General features: G+C 41.3%; 1 protein-coding gene across 3 annotated transcripts in view; it reads right to left on the bottom strand.

Annotated features, from left to right (window-relative positions):
- The window catches only part of LOC116848492 (glutathione S-transferase 1-1-like), a 165,838-nt gene extending 152,258 nt beyond the window's left edge, over window positions 1-13,580 (bottom strand). For all 3 annotated transcript variants that reach the window (XM_032824630.1, XM_032824631.1, XM_032824632.1), the window contains exon 1: window positions 13,315-13,580. The gene's annotated coding sequence lies outside the window, so the exon portion shown is untranslated. The remainder of the gene's footprint in view (window positions 1-13,314) is intronic.
- Between the last annotated feature and the right edge of the window lie 202 nt (window positions 13,581-13,782).

The following is a 13,782-nucleotide window of genomic DNA, read 5'->3' as shown; positions in this document are numbered from 1 at the left end:
CCCCCCCCCCCCCGTCTCTCTCTCTCTCTCTCTCTCTCTCTCTCTCTATTGCAGCCTGGCAAAAAAGCCGCGCTCCGGCTTACAGCGCACTCGCTGTAATACGTTAATTAACTCGGCTTATAGTCCACCTTGCGCCTTTACGCTATGAAGGCCAATGTACACGGTTCACTTTTGATGACCATCCCGGATGAGTCCGCCGACGCGCGAAAGGGCCGTGAATTACTTAACTAATATATCCACAAAGATAATCCACGCTGAATAATAAAAGAGATGGAAGCTTTTCTGCATTTTTCTTTTTGTTCACCTTAATGATCACTTAACATGAATCGTATACGATCGTACACAGGTAAACTGAGAAAATACTCTTGAAAATTCATTTGTGCGATAAAAGTGCTTATTTCGCAGAAGTAAACTTTATTTCGTGCGAAGGTAAACTTTGTGTATCTCACAAATGAATGTCCAGATATTTTCCTTCCAGTGTAGATTGCGAAAATTTGAAACTGAGATAATAAAGGAGAAGGTAGTTATACAGATTACTCTTTTTGTTTTAGATGAAAAACCCAAAATTAAATGCAGTAATTGCATCAAAGTAGTATCAGCAAATAATTCTTAAAATATATTCATAATCCTTAGGGAGAAATTAAACTGTTTAAAAAAAATTTTTTTTTAATATAGTGCAAGAAGTGGAGTCTTGGAAAATAGGGTGGTGATATAAAAGCAAGTGTGAAAATATAAAGAAAGTTTTCTTTTAATATCATTAAGTCGTTGACGTTAAAACAACTTTTTTATTGAATTCCTTTGGATGAAACAATCAAGTTAAAAATGAAAATTAAGAAAATGTCCTATGAGAATTAAAAAAATTAAGCTTAATCATTCAAATTATGTAGAAGCCTTTTAGGTTGATGAACAGAAGTCGCGAATAAGAATATCACTTTTACATCCACCGCATAAAAGACGTGAAAATATAAGACACTTTGTTCCATGTTATTACCCGTTGCTATTTTTCAAATAACTTTCGACACGGAATCTCAAAGTAGGAACAATACTTCCAAATTAAATTTAATCTTATTACTCTCTAGTCGATACACTCTATAGCTAACATGTTATTCACATTTATCGATTGAAAAGGGAAAAAATTGTTGAACTCAAACCTTGTGAAAAGTTTTAACAGAAAGAAAACAGAGCGGCCTCTCGTGGCATTGTAAACAACGCGGCACTGACGTCAGGTCCCTTTGGTGGCGAATAAGTACCTTAAATGTTTATTTCAGTTACTGACAGATCGCAGTAATTGTTGCTTGCTTCGTATTACCACTCTGTTTTATATTCCTACCTTCTCCCCTACTGAAAAAGAATTGTGATAACCGAAGTAGAAGAAACGTCAAACCTCAAGATGTAACGAGGTCGGATCTTATGAGATACTTAAGAGCCGCCGCAGACTCGCGCGAATCCCGTCGTCTTCGGGGGAGGCGGGACAGCCTGCATCCCGGTGAAAATTTCGCAGGAATCCGAAGCCATATTGCGAGCGCGTCGCGCAAAGTCTCCGCGTCTCCCGATATCTATCTATCTTCTGCATTGAAAACGCGACGGCGACGACGAAGACGACGACGACGACGACGGCGGTGTAGAGTTACTTTGTATGACGGAACCTACCGAAGATATTGAAAACGCCGAAGCCTCGGATTCTAGTTGCAAGACGACGACAATGACGATGACGATAATATGTTTCGTAGCCCGAACAATAGAGAATCGATCGAAAATAATATATTTTTCAATTATTACCGAACCGCTTCTCATAGGGTGAGCTCGTGACACACCTATTCTTCTTCTTTTTCTTCTTCTTCTTACCATCTTTCGGAAGTATAGTCCTGCCAGTGGAAAAACGCGATTTCTATATGTCATAAAAAGAAGACGACCATTCAACTCCGTGAACAATAACGACGCAGCGCTGACATCGGGCCAACGCGCCATCGATATGTTGTACACAGGATGTATCTGGATTTAGATGTCCGACATCTGTCAACATCGACTGACAAATTTTGCTTCAACTGACATCACCAAAATTATCGTGGTTGTTTACAAGTTGGTAGAGGATTTTTCTATACGGTTTAACGAGTTAAAAACCTACACGCAAGCGCTGACATCCAAGTCTAAACATCCTGCATATTTAAATCAGAAGTGTCTTCATCAAATAGAAAGTCTCCATTATTATTATTTTGTCCCCTTTTTAAATTACACTTTGCTGCCATTGAAGACATGAAACTAAGAGCTTCGCATTATAAATTCAAACTAAGGTTTCCAGTGACTTTTGACAAAGAGACAATGATCGACGCAACTTCACTTTCACGCAAATACAAAAACCGATGCCTATCGTAGTTGAATGTTCGAGCCTCTCGAAATTCTGTGGTAATATTCTCTATTTCGTAAGTGAATAAAGTTAAAGTGACGTGTTACTAGTTAAAATGAAGTTTCTTGCGAGTATATAATACACTGTTCCGAACAATAAAAGCAATTTCCATTCATAAAATGATTGAAATTGAGCGAACGAGGCCAATAATTAAAGAGAGCTCTCATCGATATACCAGACTACTAAGGAGGATATATAGTTTATATATGGCCCCTCTTTACCCTGCATTACTAAGCAATTAAACTCGGTACCGGGACAAGATAGCCGACAAGATATTGCTGCATGTTTCTATTCTGGTTATAACGAAACAAAATATAGAGTTAACAGCATTAACACATAGCAAAAAGCTGCCTCTATCACGTTTTTAGAGTCAGTCGCAACAGTTATGCCTAATCTATAATGCGCTCTTTGCTTCCTATTTCTTGTTCTCTGTCTTTTTTTAGTTTAACCCTTTATAGGACACTGATACATAAGTCATACCAGCAGCACAAAATTGGCTAAAAGTATCGGGAGTAGTTCTAAACGCTTTCCCTGAATGGTACAATAGTTATTCCGGTTGATATCTCTTATCAAAAATTTTTCTCAGTCTCAAAAATGATATTTAAATATTTCTAAGGACTATTTTAGCGAAGTACAAAAGAAAAAACTCATTTGTCATATTCAAAGAGTTTTGCCCTGTAAAGGGTTAAGGCTTAAGATTTGAGTCAAAAAGAAATCAAGAAAAAGAAACAGGAAGCAAATAACACATTGCAGATCAAGCTTTAGTTGTCTAAGAAGTTGACTTGGAAATTCTCTAGGATGTGAGATATCTAGTCCCGGTCTCCCGTGTTACCTCCATATGAGCGCATGACATCCAGACACCCTGTATACGAGTCGATCTTTATGCGTGTGATTATTTCCGTGCCGTTCGCGAAATATCCTCTTAATTAATTCCCGGCCGTGCCCGTGCTCTTTGGATGCGCGCTCGCGTCTACCGATAAAACGCCCCAACGAGAGATCGGCGGCGGGTTACGTTTTAAATTAGTTTCGTCCGTCCCCCGAGCCTCCTCCACGCTGCAGCTCCTCCTCGAGGACGGTCAACGGCGCGCGGCGATGTGACGCCGGGCGGCGGTCCCGTCAGTGTCGTTTCTTATTTTAATCGCGATAATGGCGAACCCCTGCCGCCTCCAGACGGCCGTGAATGCTCCGCGAAGTAATACCGACGTGCTGCCGCGGCGATCGTCAAAACTTTCACGGCGCGCGGGCAAACTTTCCGCGTCACCGGCGCGCCTTGGGAATGCAGAAACGCTGATCTGCACGAGATATTAATTACTGATTAGACACCGTTCAGGTGGCGTCGGCCATTCGCCGTTATGAAACGACGTCGATCATAAGACGGTCCTTTCAACGCGATCGACGAGTAATCGCCGCGGGATATCGGAGCTGTGGGACATCTAGCCCCGGTGGAGGGAATCTTTCCTTACAGAAAGAGAGAGAGAAAGAGAGAGAGAGAGAGAGACAAAGAGATACAGGAAGAGACAGGGAGAAACAGGGAGAGAAAGAGAGTGAGAAACTAAAAAACCAACCGAGATGGAGGTTCGAGTCGAGTGTGATCAGGATTACTTGGAAGAAGCTCCCTTATCCTTGGCGATTTTTTGAGGGAAGAGAGCAATCAGGCGAATTCAATGATACGTTCGTTGACGTCGAAATCTATTCGTTTCTTTACGCATATCGTTACGTTACGGTATTGCATTATGAAAAATTAATTCAGCCTTTATACACTGTTTCATTACCATGACAAATGGCGATTCTGATTGATATCGTGTTTAAAATAATTGCGCGTTACAACGCGAGCGCAATGAATCAGAATCGCGCGTACAACATTGATTAGCAGTCTCCTTAAATTGTTTATCGCGGCATTCGCGATATCACGATGGTAATTTCGAATGTAACCGGTGTGCACAAGTGTGCGTGTGTGTGTGTGTGCGCGCACGTATGCACCAATCGCCGCATTGTACGAGACGCTCGCCAGAAGCGGTTTTCGCGCATTTTAATCGACATGGACTTATAATGCTTATGAATCATTGCGTACGCGGCCACACGCGTTTGATTCGGGCTTGAAGGAAACATACGACCCGCCTATCAAATTGATTCTACCTTGGAAATTCCACACGGAGAGAATAATAGAAAGTGCTATAGAATTATGTGAATGTCGAAAAACAGATCGACATTCTACCGTAATTTATTTTATCCCTCCACTTCGTATGTGCTACTTATATTTTATAGAAACTGAAATGGGCTAATGAAAAATTTGCCATCTTCCAAGATTTGCCATCTTGGCAAGATAAACCTTGCAACGAGAGAAAAATGTTGGAAAAATAAAAAATATTTATTCGGTGTGAGAATACTAATAACATATTTATATATTTATATATATATTTATATATTTTATAACATATTTATATATATATATATATATATATATATATATTTATATATATATTTATATATTTACATATTTATATATTACTTATACTAATATACTTATTATTTTACACTGACAAAATATATTTTTCAAATAAAAAAGATACACATTTTCCTCAAATTTAGCTCTTCATGAAAACAATTATTCATTCCACTTAAATACAAGAATTTAGATCCAAATAAATGTTATTACCCATCGAATAAATACTAATTATTTTTTAGATATTTTTTTCTCTCAATGTGCTGACAGTCTATTCTTGCATCTATGTAATTAAAAAAAAAAATTATATATTAAAACAAGAAAAAATTATAATATTCCCTCCGCATAATAATTTTGATGCCGTGAAATGTGGATGGCCGAGAGAAAAGAATGAGCTTCATAATTAAATTATAATTAAAAAGACATTAGAGAATTACTTTGTGATGCTGCAGAATTGGGAAATAGCGACTTTCCTCGATATTCTCATTGAAGGTGAAGCGAGACTGTCGAAAGGCGCGTGCTCCAAACAACGCAAATTTAATATCCGCACGCGTTCAACCGATTCTCTTTCTCCCAATAACGATCGCAATCCCCTCGCAAGCACGCGAAGAGGCCTCCTGCCCTCCCGTGCAGGGAAGATTTTCACATTAGGCCTCTGCCTGGGAACCGTTCGCCGTGAAATCTCAGGAACTTCCGCGGCCCGGTTACGCGTCTCACGACTTGCCTTTTCGTTACCGGAGTATGAAGAGGCACGGTTATGTACGTTCGGAATGGGAGGATACATCGGCTCGAGATAAAATACGGCCGCGCCGCGTAAGAGTGCGCGCCTCCTTCGTATTATCCCTCGGCATACGGGGAAATCGCGTATCCGTGCGTATCCGTGCATCGATGTGGCCCGTGCATCGATGTGGCACGTGCATCGGGGGACACGATGTCTCCGAACGACGTATTTAGAAAACTGCCGCGATAGCCTAATCTGGAGATTGATCGCGGAGCGGCGAAAGAGTGCAACCGCTCGCGATAAAACGTAGATCCTCCGCGGCGATATGCAAAAAATGAGAGGAGGAGGAAGGAGGGGGAAGGAGGGGTTGGAAGTATCGATCCACGATGAACGTCGATATCGCGGCCTGAAATAATACGAATCCCCGCCTGACGCAGTTTACGATGCAATCACTTTTTGTTTTTCCGCACAGCACAACGCTCGCGTGACCGGAATTCCTTCCGACGCAACGCAAACGGTTCGGCCGGAATTTAACAGCGCGTCGCGCGTATGCATTCTCGATACATCCCCCTGCGCTTCTTATCGGTTGGAGCAAACGTAGAATCTCTCGCGAAGCGCGCTCGGATGCGAAATAAGGATAATCGCCTTATCTGTAACATCGCGACTGACGAGCCTTGATGTTTCATTACAGTCTCGAAGTCAAATAACAGCGACTCATACTCGAAGCCCCGGCGAGCGAGCTCTGAAAAGGCAAAAGTCGGCGAGGAGCGCCGCCAAAGTTCGCATGATTCTCTCTTCTTTGATCACAAAGGATTTATCTACCAGCATACGGGGCAATCTCGCACAGGTGTTGCTGCGTGCTATCTCACAGTTTAGCCGACAATGACAGAGCGTTATCAAAAGAAACCTCCACAAAAGAGGATCGGGGATTTGCCGCTGCATTACGATAACGTGTGTCGCCCTCAAGTCACGGGAATCATGTCCGACTTTCGCCCCGGCGGGGAAAAAAAAAAGGGCATATTACTGCCGTGCAAACGGATCTTTGCCTGCGGGCTATTTCCCAAAAATCACAAACGCACCAGAACGGGAAACGTCGAAGTGAAGGATTTACAGAGATGGTGGCTTTTGTTCAATTTTGAAACGCCTTTCGATCACTGGATCGAGTTCCGTATTTCGAATGTAGCAAGAACGACAGGACAGCCGCGGGCGAAAAATCGTTCACAGGCCGCTTCTAGTGGTAAAACGTAACGCGTATCAGTGACCTAATAATCTTGCGCGGATCAAGTCGGTTATTAGGATGCATGGGGATTTAAAAGAAAACGAATAAGTAGGAGAGACCGGGGCTGGATGTCTTATACTTTAGAATTTCAAAATTACAACTTCTCAGGCGACTAATTGTTGTGGCTGACTGTATAAACATGATAGAGACAGCCCGCGATCCTGTTAACCATATACTTTGTTTTGTAATAACCAAAATACGAATATGCAGGAACATAGCCATCACGCGCTGGTATTGGGGCAAGTGGCCCGTAAAGGGCAAAGGATAAAGAAGGCTATAAAATAAAATATGTATCCTGATTAACAGTTCCAGAGTGTCTGCGAGAGGTCTCCACAACCGAGCCTGAAATATGAGCCAACTTTACCTCGCCCGCTCATACGCTCTATTTCAACCAGTTTATGAATGAAAATTGCTTTTATTATCAGAAACAGTATATCATACATTCACAAGAAATTTTATTCTAGCTAGTAACACATTGCTTAATTTTATTCAGTCACGATGGAGAATATTAAAACATTAAATTTCGAGAAAATTTACTTTGCTACTACCAAATCAGTTTTTTCTCTTTCTTATACTTGACTGTAATATTATACAGATTTTAATGAAACTCAGGGAAAAGTATTTATGTTCTAAAAGAATCATTTCGCGATTTTATGCCACCGTTCCTCTCAAGATAAATACTAAAAAATACATGAACATATCCCTGGGGCTATACAGCCCCGGTCTCCTCTGAATAATAAGTAACACTGGATAAATAATTCACAAATAATTAATAGATGTCATTAATCGGATTGAATTGGAAGACTGGTGAGTGCTGTAACCAGTGCTAGCTAAAACCGAGCGTTTTCCTCGTATTTCATAGAAATCCGCGCTCTCGGCCGGTTACACCGCCGTGTAAAGGAGAGCGCAAATCGACGACGGTCCTTAATTCGCCGTGGAAACGCTTTCTCGCGCGAAGAATACGCACGACGGAGTGGGCCCCCGGGCGTGCAGCACCGTCCGACTCGGCGCCGTTTTTGTTTCCCGAGGAATGGAGAGCGATTTCGGTCGAACGAGTAGAGCGCCGTCGTGTCGCCGCGTAATGGAGTTAATATTTTAGCGACGGCGACGACGACGACGGGGAGGGGTTTTGCGTTACGCCAAACGCGTACCCTCCTGGAACACGCGGACTGGAAGGACGAGAAAGGCGGGACGCCGGGCCCTGTACGCGTCCGTACCGGCGGAGGGGAAATGACTAAGGAACTCCGTCGAGGAACTGTCGCCTAGTGAATGGGGGCGCATACATTTCACGGCTGTTTTCGTGACAAACGTTACGCGGGGAGCCCCGACACGCGGTAGAACGAGCTGCGAGAAGAACAAAGTGCCCTTCCCCGGCAGCCTCGTTCTTCAGCTTCACGCTAACCCCTTCGCGCCGCCGCCGTTTGCACGATGACGACTACGACACGACGACAACGGCGGCCCCCCCTTCCCGCCCCCTCTTACCCTCCCTACCACCTTTCTCCTTATTCTCTTCCTCTCAAGCGCGCGATGGCTTGCTATTTGCGAATCCGTCACGATACTCGTGCTCTGCGCACAATTTCGAAACTCCTCTTCGAAACTCTTTTCGCAGCTTTCGCGCGCTTTGATGGCACCGCGGATACAACTACATTTGGCCGACCTCGTTCGCGAAAGGTATCAAAGATGCAACGGAAGCGGTGAATGTATATAAGTTTAATAACTTCAACACACAGTAAATTAATGATAGGTAATATATAAACATTTGCTTCATATATTGAAAGGCAGAATGCCTCTTTAATTTGAAACGTGTCTTTTAATCAAGAAAAACAGTGGATTACTTGAATATCTAAGCAAGTTCGTAATCCTTTGATTAAGAACCTTTTCAAAATTTGATCTCGAAGCACACGTCATAAGTATTTTTCTCTCATTTAATTTCGCTTTATTTTTATGTTGAACTTTATTTCGAATTGGATTTTATTCCGGATTACAAGAACCGAGGCACATTAAATTGTTTTCCCAACATACCGTTTTTATTTATTTAGAGTTCAACATACATATATTTTTTAAATAGAATGTCTATTTCCTAAATATTTCTAAACTTTAACCAATCTAGACAAAACTTTGCATAGTTACTCTACACTGACAAGTGTAGAATAACCTACCCAAAAGGTACACTCCGATTTCTTTCTAATTTGGCACAAATGTAGAAGTACAAAAAATATTCAGGTCATATTTTTTCATTTTGGCCCACTTTGAGTTTTACGGGCAATTTATAACTTTTTAATATTCTCACTCCTATCATCAACAAGTACAATAAAAATGCATAAGAAATAAAATTGAATACAAGATATAGGAGTTTTTGGTTGGCTAATTATGAATATGAAATTAAATGTATAAAATTATTTCGTGTGCATTTTCGTTGCACTTATATGATGATAAGAGTGAGAACATTAAACAGTAATAAACTACCCGTGAAACTCAAAGTGGGCCAAAATGACAAAATATTACCTAAATATTTGTTGTACTTCTATATTTGTGCCAAATTAGAAAGAAATCAGAGTGTAACCTTTGGGTAAGTTTATTTATGAGAGACATTATCCGATTAAAATTAACAAACAGATATTTCCGATCAAATTCCGATCAATTTTTATATCCAATCAGGATATCCGATTAAATTTAATCGGATACTTTCGATCATAATGGCATTTCATCAAATAAATCGATCAAAAAACCGATATTTCTCATCGGATGTCTCCTGATCTGATAGAAAAATTCATCGGTATTTTGATCGAAAATATCCGTTTGTTAATTTCTTGTCGAATAATTTATCTCAGTGTACAACATATAAGTTAGTTCATAAATCGAAAGTCAGAGGGGTTTTTTAATTTGAAATGTATGAAATTAAGAGAGATGATGAGTCATTAGAAGGTTCAAACGAGGATGCGATTGAACCTTCTCCGATGAAAATGAAGAACCTCCTCGAAATCTGACTTCGCGGAACTTCACGTCATAAGTGCTTTCCTCTAACTTAATCTCACTTTACTCGTATATTGGACTTCATCCGGACTTTGGATTGGGCTTTACTTCGAACAAGAACCGGGAGACATTAGATTGTCTTGTCTTGTCTTGCGTACCGGTACCCTAGTTATTTATCAGAGTTCGACAGCTGCGCCAACACCTCCATCGCGGTCAAGCGCAGGTGTCGCAAAGATTCACGTACGACGCGACTCGTAGATCAATGGGCGCGATCTCTCGCAAGGAACGACGCAAGGATGTAAATACGCGACAGTTTGTTGCGATAAGTCGCCGGGTGGGCGGGCGGGCTGAGGCTTTTACTATTTCAGCGATCCGTTTTACCACGTCGCGACCTTACGGCGGCGTACGACCTGGGAACGTGCAACCCCGATTCGTCTACGTCGTCCGTCGAAGCGTGATAAGTCAGCGTCGGCGGATATCGCCGCAGACAGACGATTGCCGCCGTGCTCCTCCGCCATCGCCGCGCTCACGTTTCGCGGTGCCGTGTGGGCGAACCGACCGGAATTATTTCGCTGAAATATTCTTCGTGTCGGAGACGTTTGCGCCGAGCCGTTCGTCCTCGCCACCCTTAGCTCCCAGCCGAGCCAATCGTCCGTAATCAGATCCTGATTTTACAACTTCGAGAACGCGTGCCTATCAGTATCTACGGATTCGCTCGTTCCACTTGTCCCCCGTTTGATTGTCGTAAAACCGAAGTGCAGCCGGTCGTGACGACTATAAAGCCGATCGCGGCTGCCTTTCGTCCCGGTTAATCTTCATTCGGGTAGGGCAGAGCCAACGCACGATTTATTGTGTGCTATACTTGGTATAGGAAATTCATTACTGTGACGTTATCTGAATATCTCCCCACCGTCTAGTACAGAATCGGATACCAACTTGCGAGGCACGTTGAGACACGTGACGTACCGGACGGCGCTCATTTGTAATGCTGAGCGAAACCGCTTGTTGATCCATCTTCCGTGGAAACGATTTTATCCTTCTCTACTCATTTCAAGCCCTAGATTCCCCGTTCGTTGTAGGTTCGACTTTATGACTGCTCTGATCGTTACTCACGTTCGCAATTAATTAGCCGAGTGGAAATCTAGATTCCACGTTAAGCTTGCAAATGTCGTCGAACTTGCAGGCCAGTGAAGGATCGCATGACATAGTATTTATACACACTGTAACACTGTACTGGGAGAAAAAATGTCTCAAAAATAATATATACTTATTTATGGGTATTGATATTAACTTAAATCGAAATTCTCTTATTCAGTGGTATAAACGATTGCTTTCAAGTTGAGATTTTCTCTTAAAGTTTCCTAAAAAATATATTTTCGTATTTAAAAAATATTTCACATATTAGTACAACCAAATATGTTATTAGTATATCCACCAAATATTTTGTTTATTCTTAGACATTTTTTCTCTCAATACAGGGTGTTGCACTTATATACAGATCGAATGCTCGCTTTCTTTCCTACAAAGTTCACGTTCCAAATGAGAAATCCACCAAGACCTACTGACATCGCGTACAATTACGCGCGCCTGTCAGCGAAACGAACAGGTAACTCGTCGTACTGACCTGTATGTAAGTGCAACACTCTACACAATTTATTGGGACTTTCTCTCCATGTGGAGTTATAAAAAAGCACTTGCTGTGAAAGCCGAGTTCACCCGAGTCGAAATCTTGATTCTACATTGACCCTGCAAATTTCAAGAATTTGAAGAATCAATGAAGAATCTGGAGATGTACAAGCTATTGGCTTACCTTGATGATGCAGATGGTTTACTGCCGTTTTCTCCAGGTCGGAAAAGTTCGAAAAATCACTCGTCCAAGAATTATTTAATATTCAAATCTTTTTTTACTTTCAATTATCTTTATTATTTTTTAATTGTTTATTATTACTCTTCAACTGTTTATACTCGATTATAATCTGAATATATTTTAATAAAGTTTCGCCTTTAGAATGCGGATCGCTCGCAGTAACCGCGATTCGACGATGAAGTTTCGAGATCCGATGCTTACCTCCGTGTTTGCGAACAAAATAGCAAAGTCTAGAGATGTACGACGCGATTAAGGCTGTCTCTTCGCTCCGCGGAGAAAACGGCGGAAAAATTAACCGCCCGTATCCATCGAATGCACAAAACCAACACTCGCTCACTGCTGTTCGCGATAATCACCCTGTCCGCCCGGAAAACTTCAAAAAAACGCAGATCGTTTGTACGGAACCCGGAAGAAGTAAGAATCCTAGGCCATCGAGCGTTCGAATCAACTAATTATTTAACAAAGCACTTTCCCCTCCTCAAATTTTTTTTCCTCCTCACTTCGACGTATTCTTACTCTCCCCTACGCTGTAAACTGTTTGGTATTTGTAACTATAATCGCGCACAGAATAAAAAATCTATAGTCAAGAGAAACATGTTTGCAGTAAGTGTTACTATACACTTGTAGTAAGTGAGCATAGTAAGTGTTACTATACTATACACGGTAAAAATATTCTCACAAAAATTGCGGAGAAGAGTTACTCTGTATTGATAATGAGCGAAATATGTCGCGTCATTACATTAATATATTGATTGATTAATATAAACACGCGATTGACATTTGGCAAAGTGTGACTACATTCGAACGAAATTTATATAGACAAACAGATATTAAATTATTTAGCAAGGATTAATGTGTAGGCAAATGGATAAAAAAACAACACTTAATCTCATCCCTTCTTAATTTTTCTCTTTTCTCTCTTTTTTTTCTTTTTTTTGGAAATTTCGATGAGATTTGTAGCTCTTAAAAGAGCTGATATGAAACTGGAAAAATAAAAACAACAGTTATTGTGTCCAATAATGCTATTTGTCAATAGTGATTTAATTCTAGATTCAGTACAATAAAAGCCAAACAAAAGCAAGGAAAGTGCGTTGGCTGGTGTGAACAAGATCGAACTCGCGGCCAAAGAAGCATTATTAGACGTGGAAATTATTACTTGCGAGATTTGCATTATATTTTAAGGCCGGCATTCATCAAGTTGCGAGTTGTCTAAGATCTTTCAGAACATAATTAATAATAGATTCGTATTCATAGACCATTGTTCGGATATTTGGATCAATAAATCCTCTATTCTGAACTATGTTTCGACGATTAAGTGCCTCTAAATGTGACTGAGAAAGCTAATCAAAAGTTTTACAAGCTACATCTAGGTTTCTACTAATTTTACGCTTCTACTGATAAAAAAAAAGGCCGATGTTTTTTATGCACAATAATGTAATAAATATAGATATAGGTTGACAAATACTTGGAGATTCTTCAAACTATAATTACTTCAACGTCAGTGACAACACAACGGACTGCGAATGCCGGCCTTGATTTCGACTCGGGTATCTTTTTATTTTCGGTAAGTTCGCTGACGAAGCTCCAAAAAACGGAGACTTCTTGCACAACAAATGATTTGACATACCTCGAAAATATATGACGTATCCTGCCGGCGTCCCAGCGCTCTGAATCCTTCGTTCTAGCTTCTTCACTCAGAATCCTGGTCGCTCCGTCGTGGCACTGACACTGACACTCGCGTAGACACGATTCAATCGAAGACACACGTGTTGAATAACGCGATGCCGGCGAGAGACTAATCAAGTATCTCAAAAGAGTCGACGAAATAGCTCTGTTATCCGAGAGGAATAATGGATAACGCGCGGCGACACATCCGTAGTGTGCGCGTCGCTCGCCGGCCCGAGACTGAGTGAATGTAAACATCCGAAAAAGTCCGCGAGGCACAACGGTAAATTTAACCGCCTTGGAGGCAGCCAATGTTTTGATTATGTGATGCCGGGAGCTCATTGACGAGCGGTGACAGCTAGCGGTGAGAGGGGATGTTTCTTCAATTGTATTAACGGTCTCGCACGTCGTACACCTTTCATGTCCCTAA

This window comes from Odontomachus brunneus, unplaced genomic scaffold, assembly GCF_010583005.1.
Source record: "Odontomachus brunneus isolate Ranch 3 - 2012 unplaced genomic scaffold, Obru_v1 Obru_scaffold_096, whole genome shotgun sequence".
Lineage (NCBI taxonomy): Eukaryota > Metazoa > Arthropoda > Insecta > Hymenoptera > Formicidae > Odontomachus > Odontomachus brunneus.
This window is presented reverse-complemented; position numbering and strand designations above follow the sequence as displayed.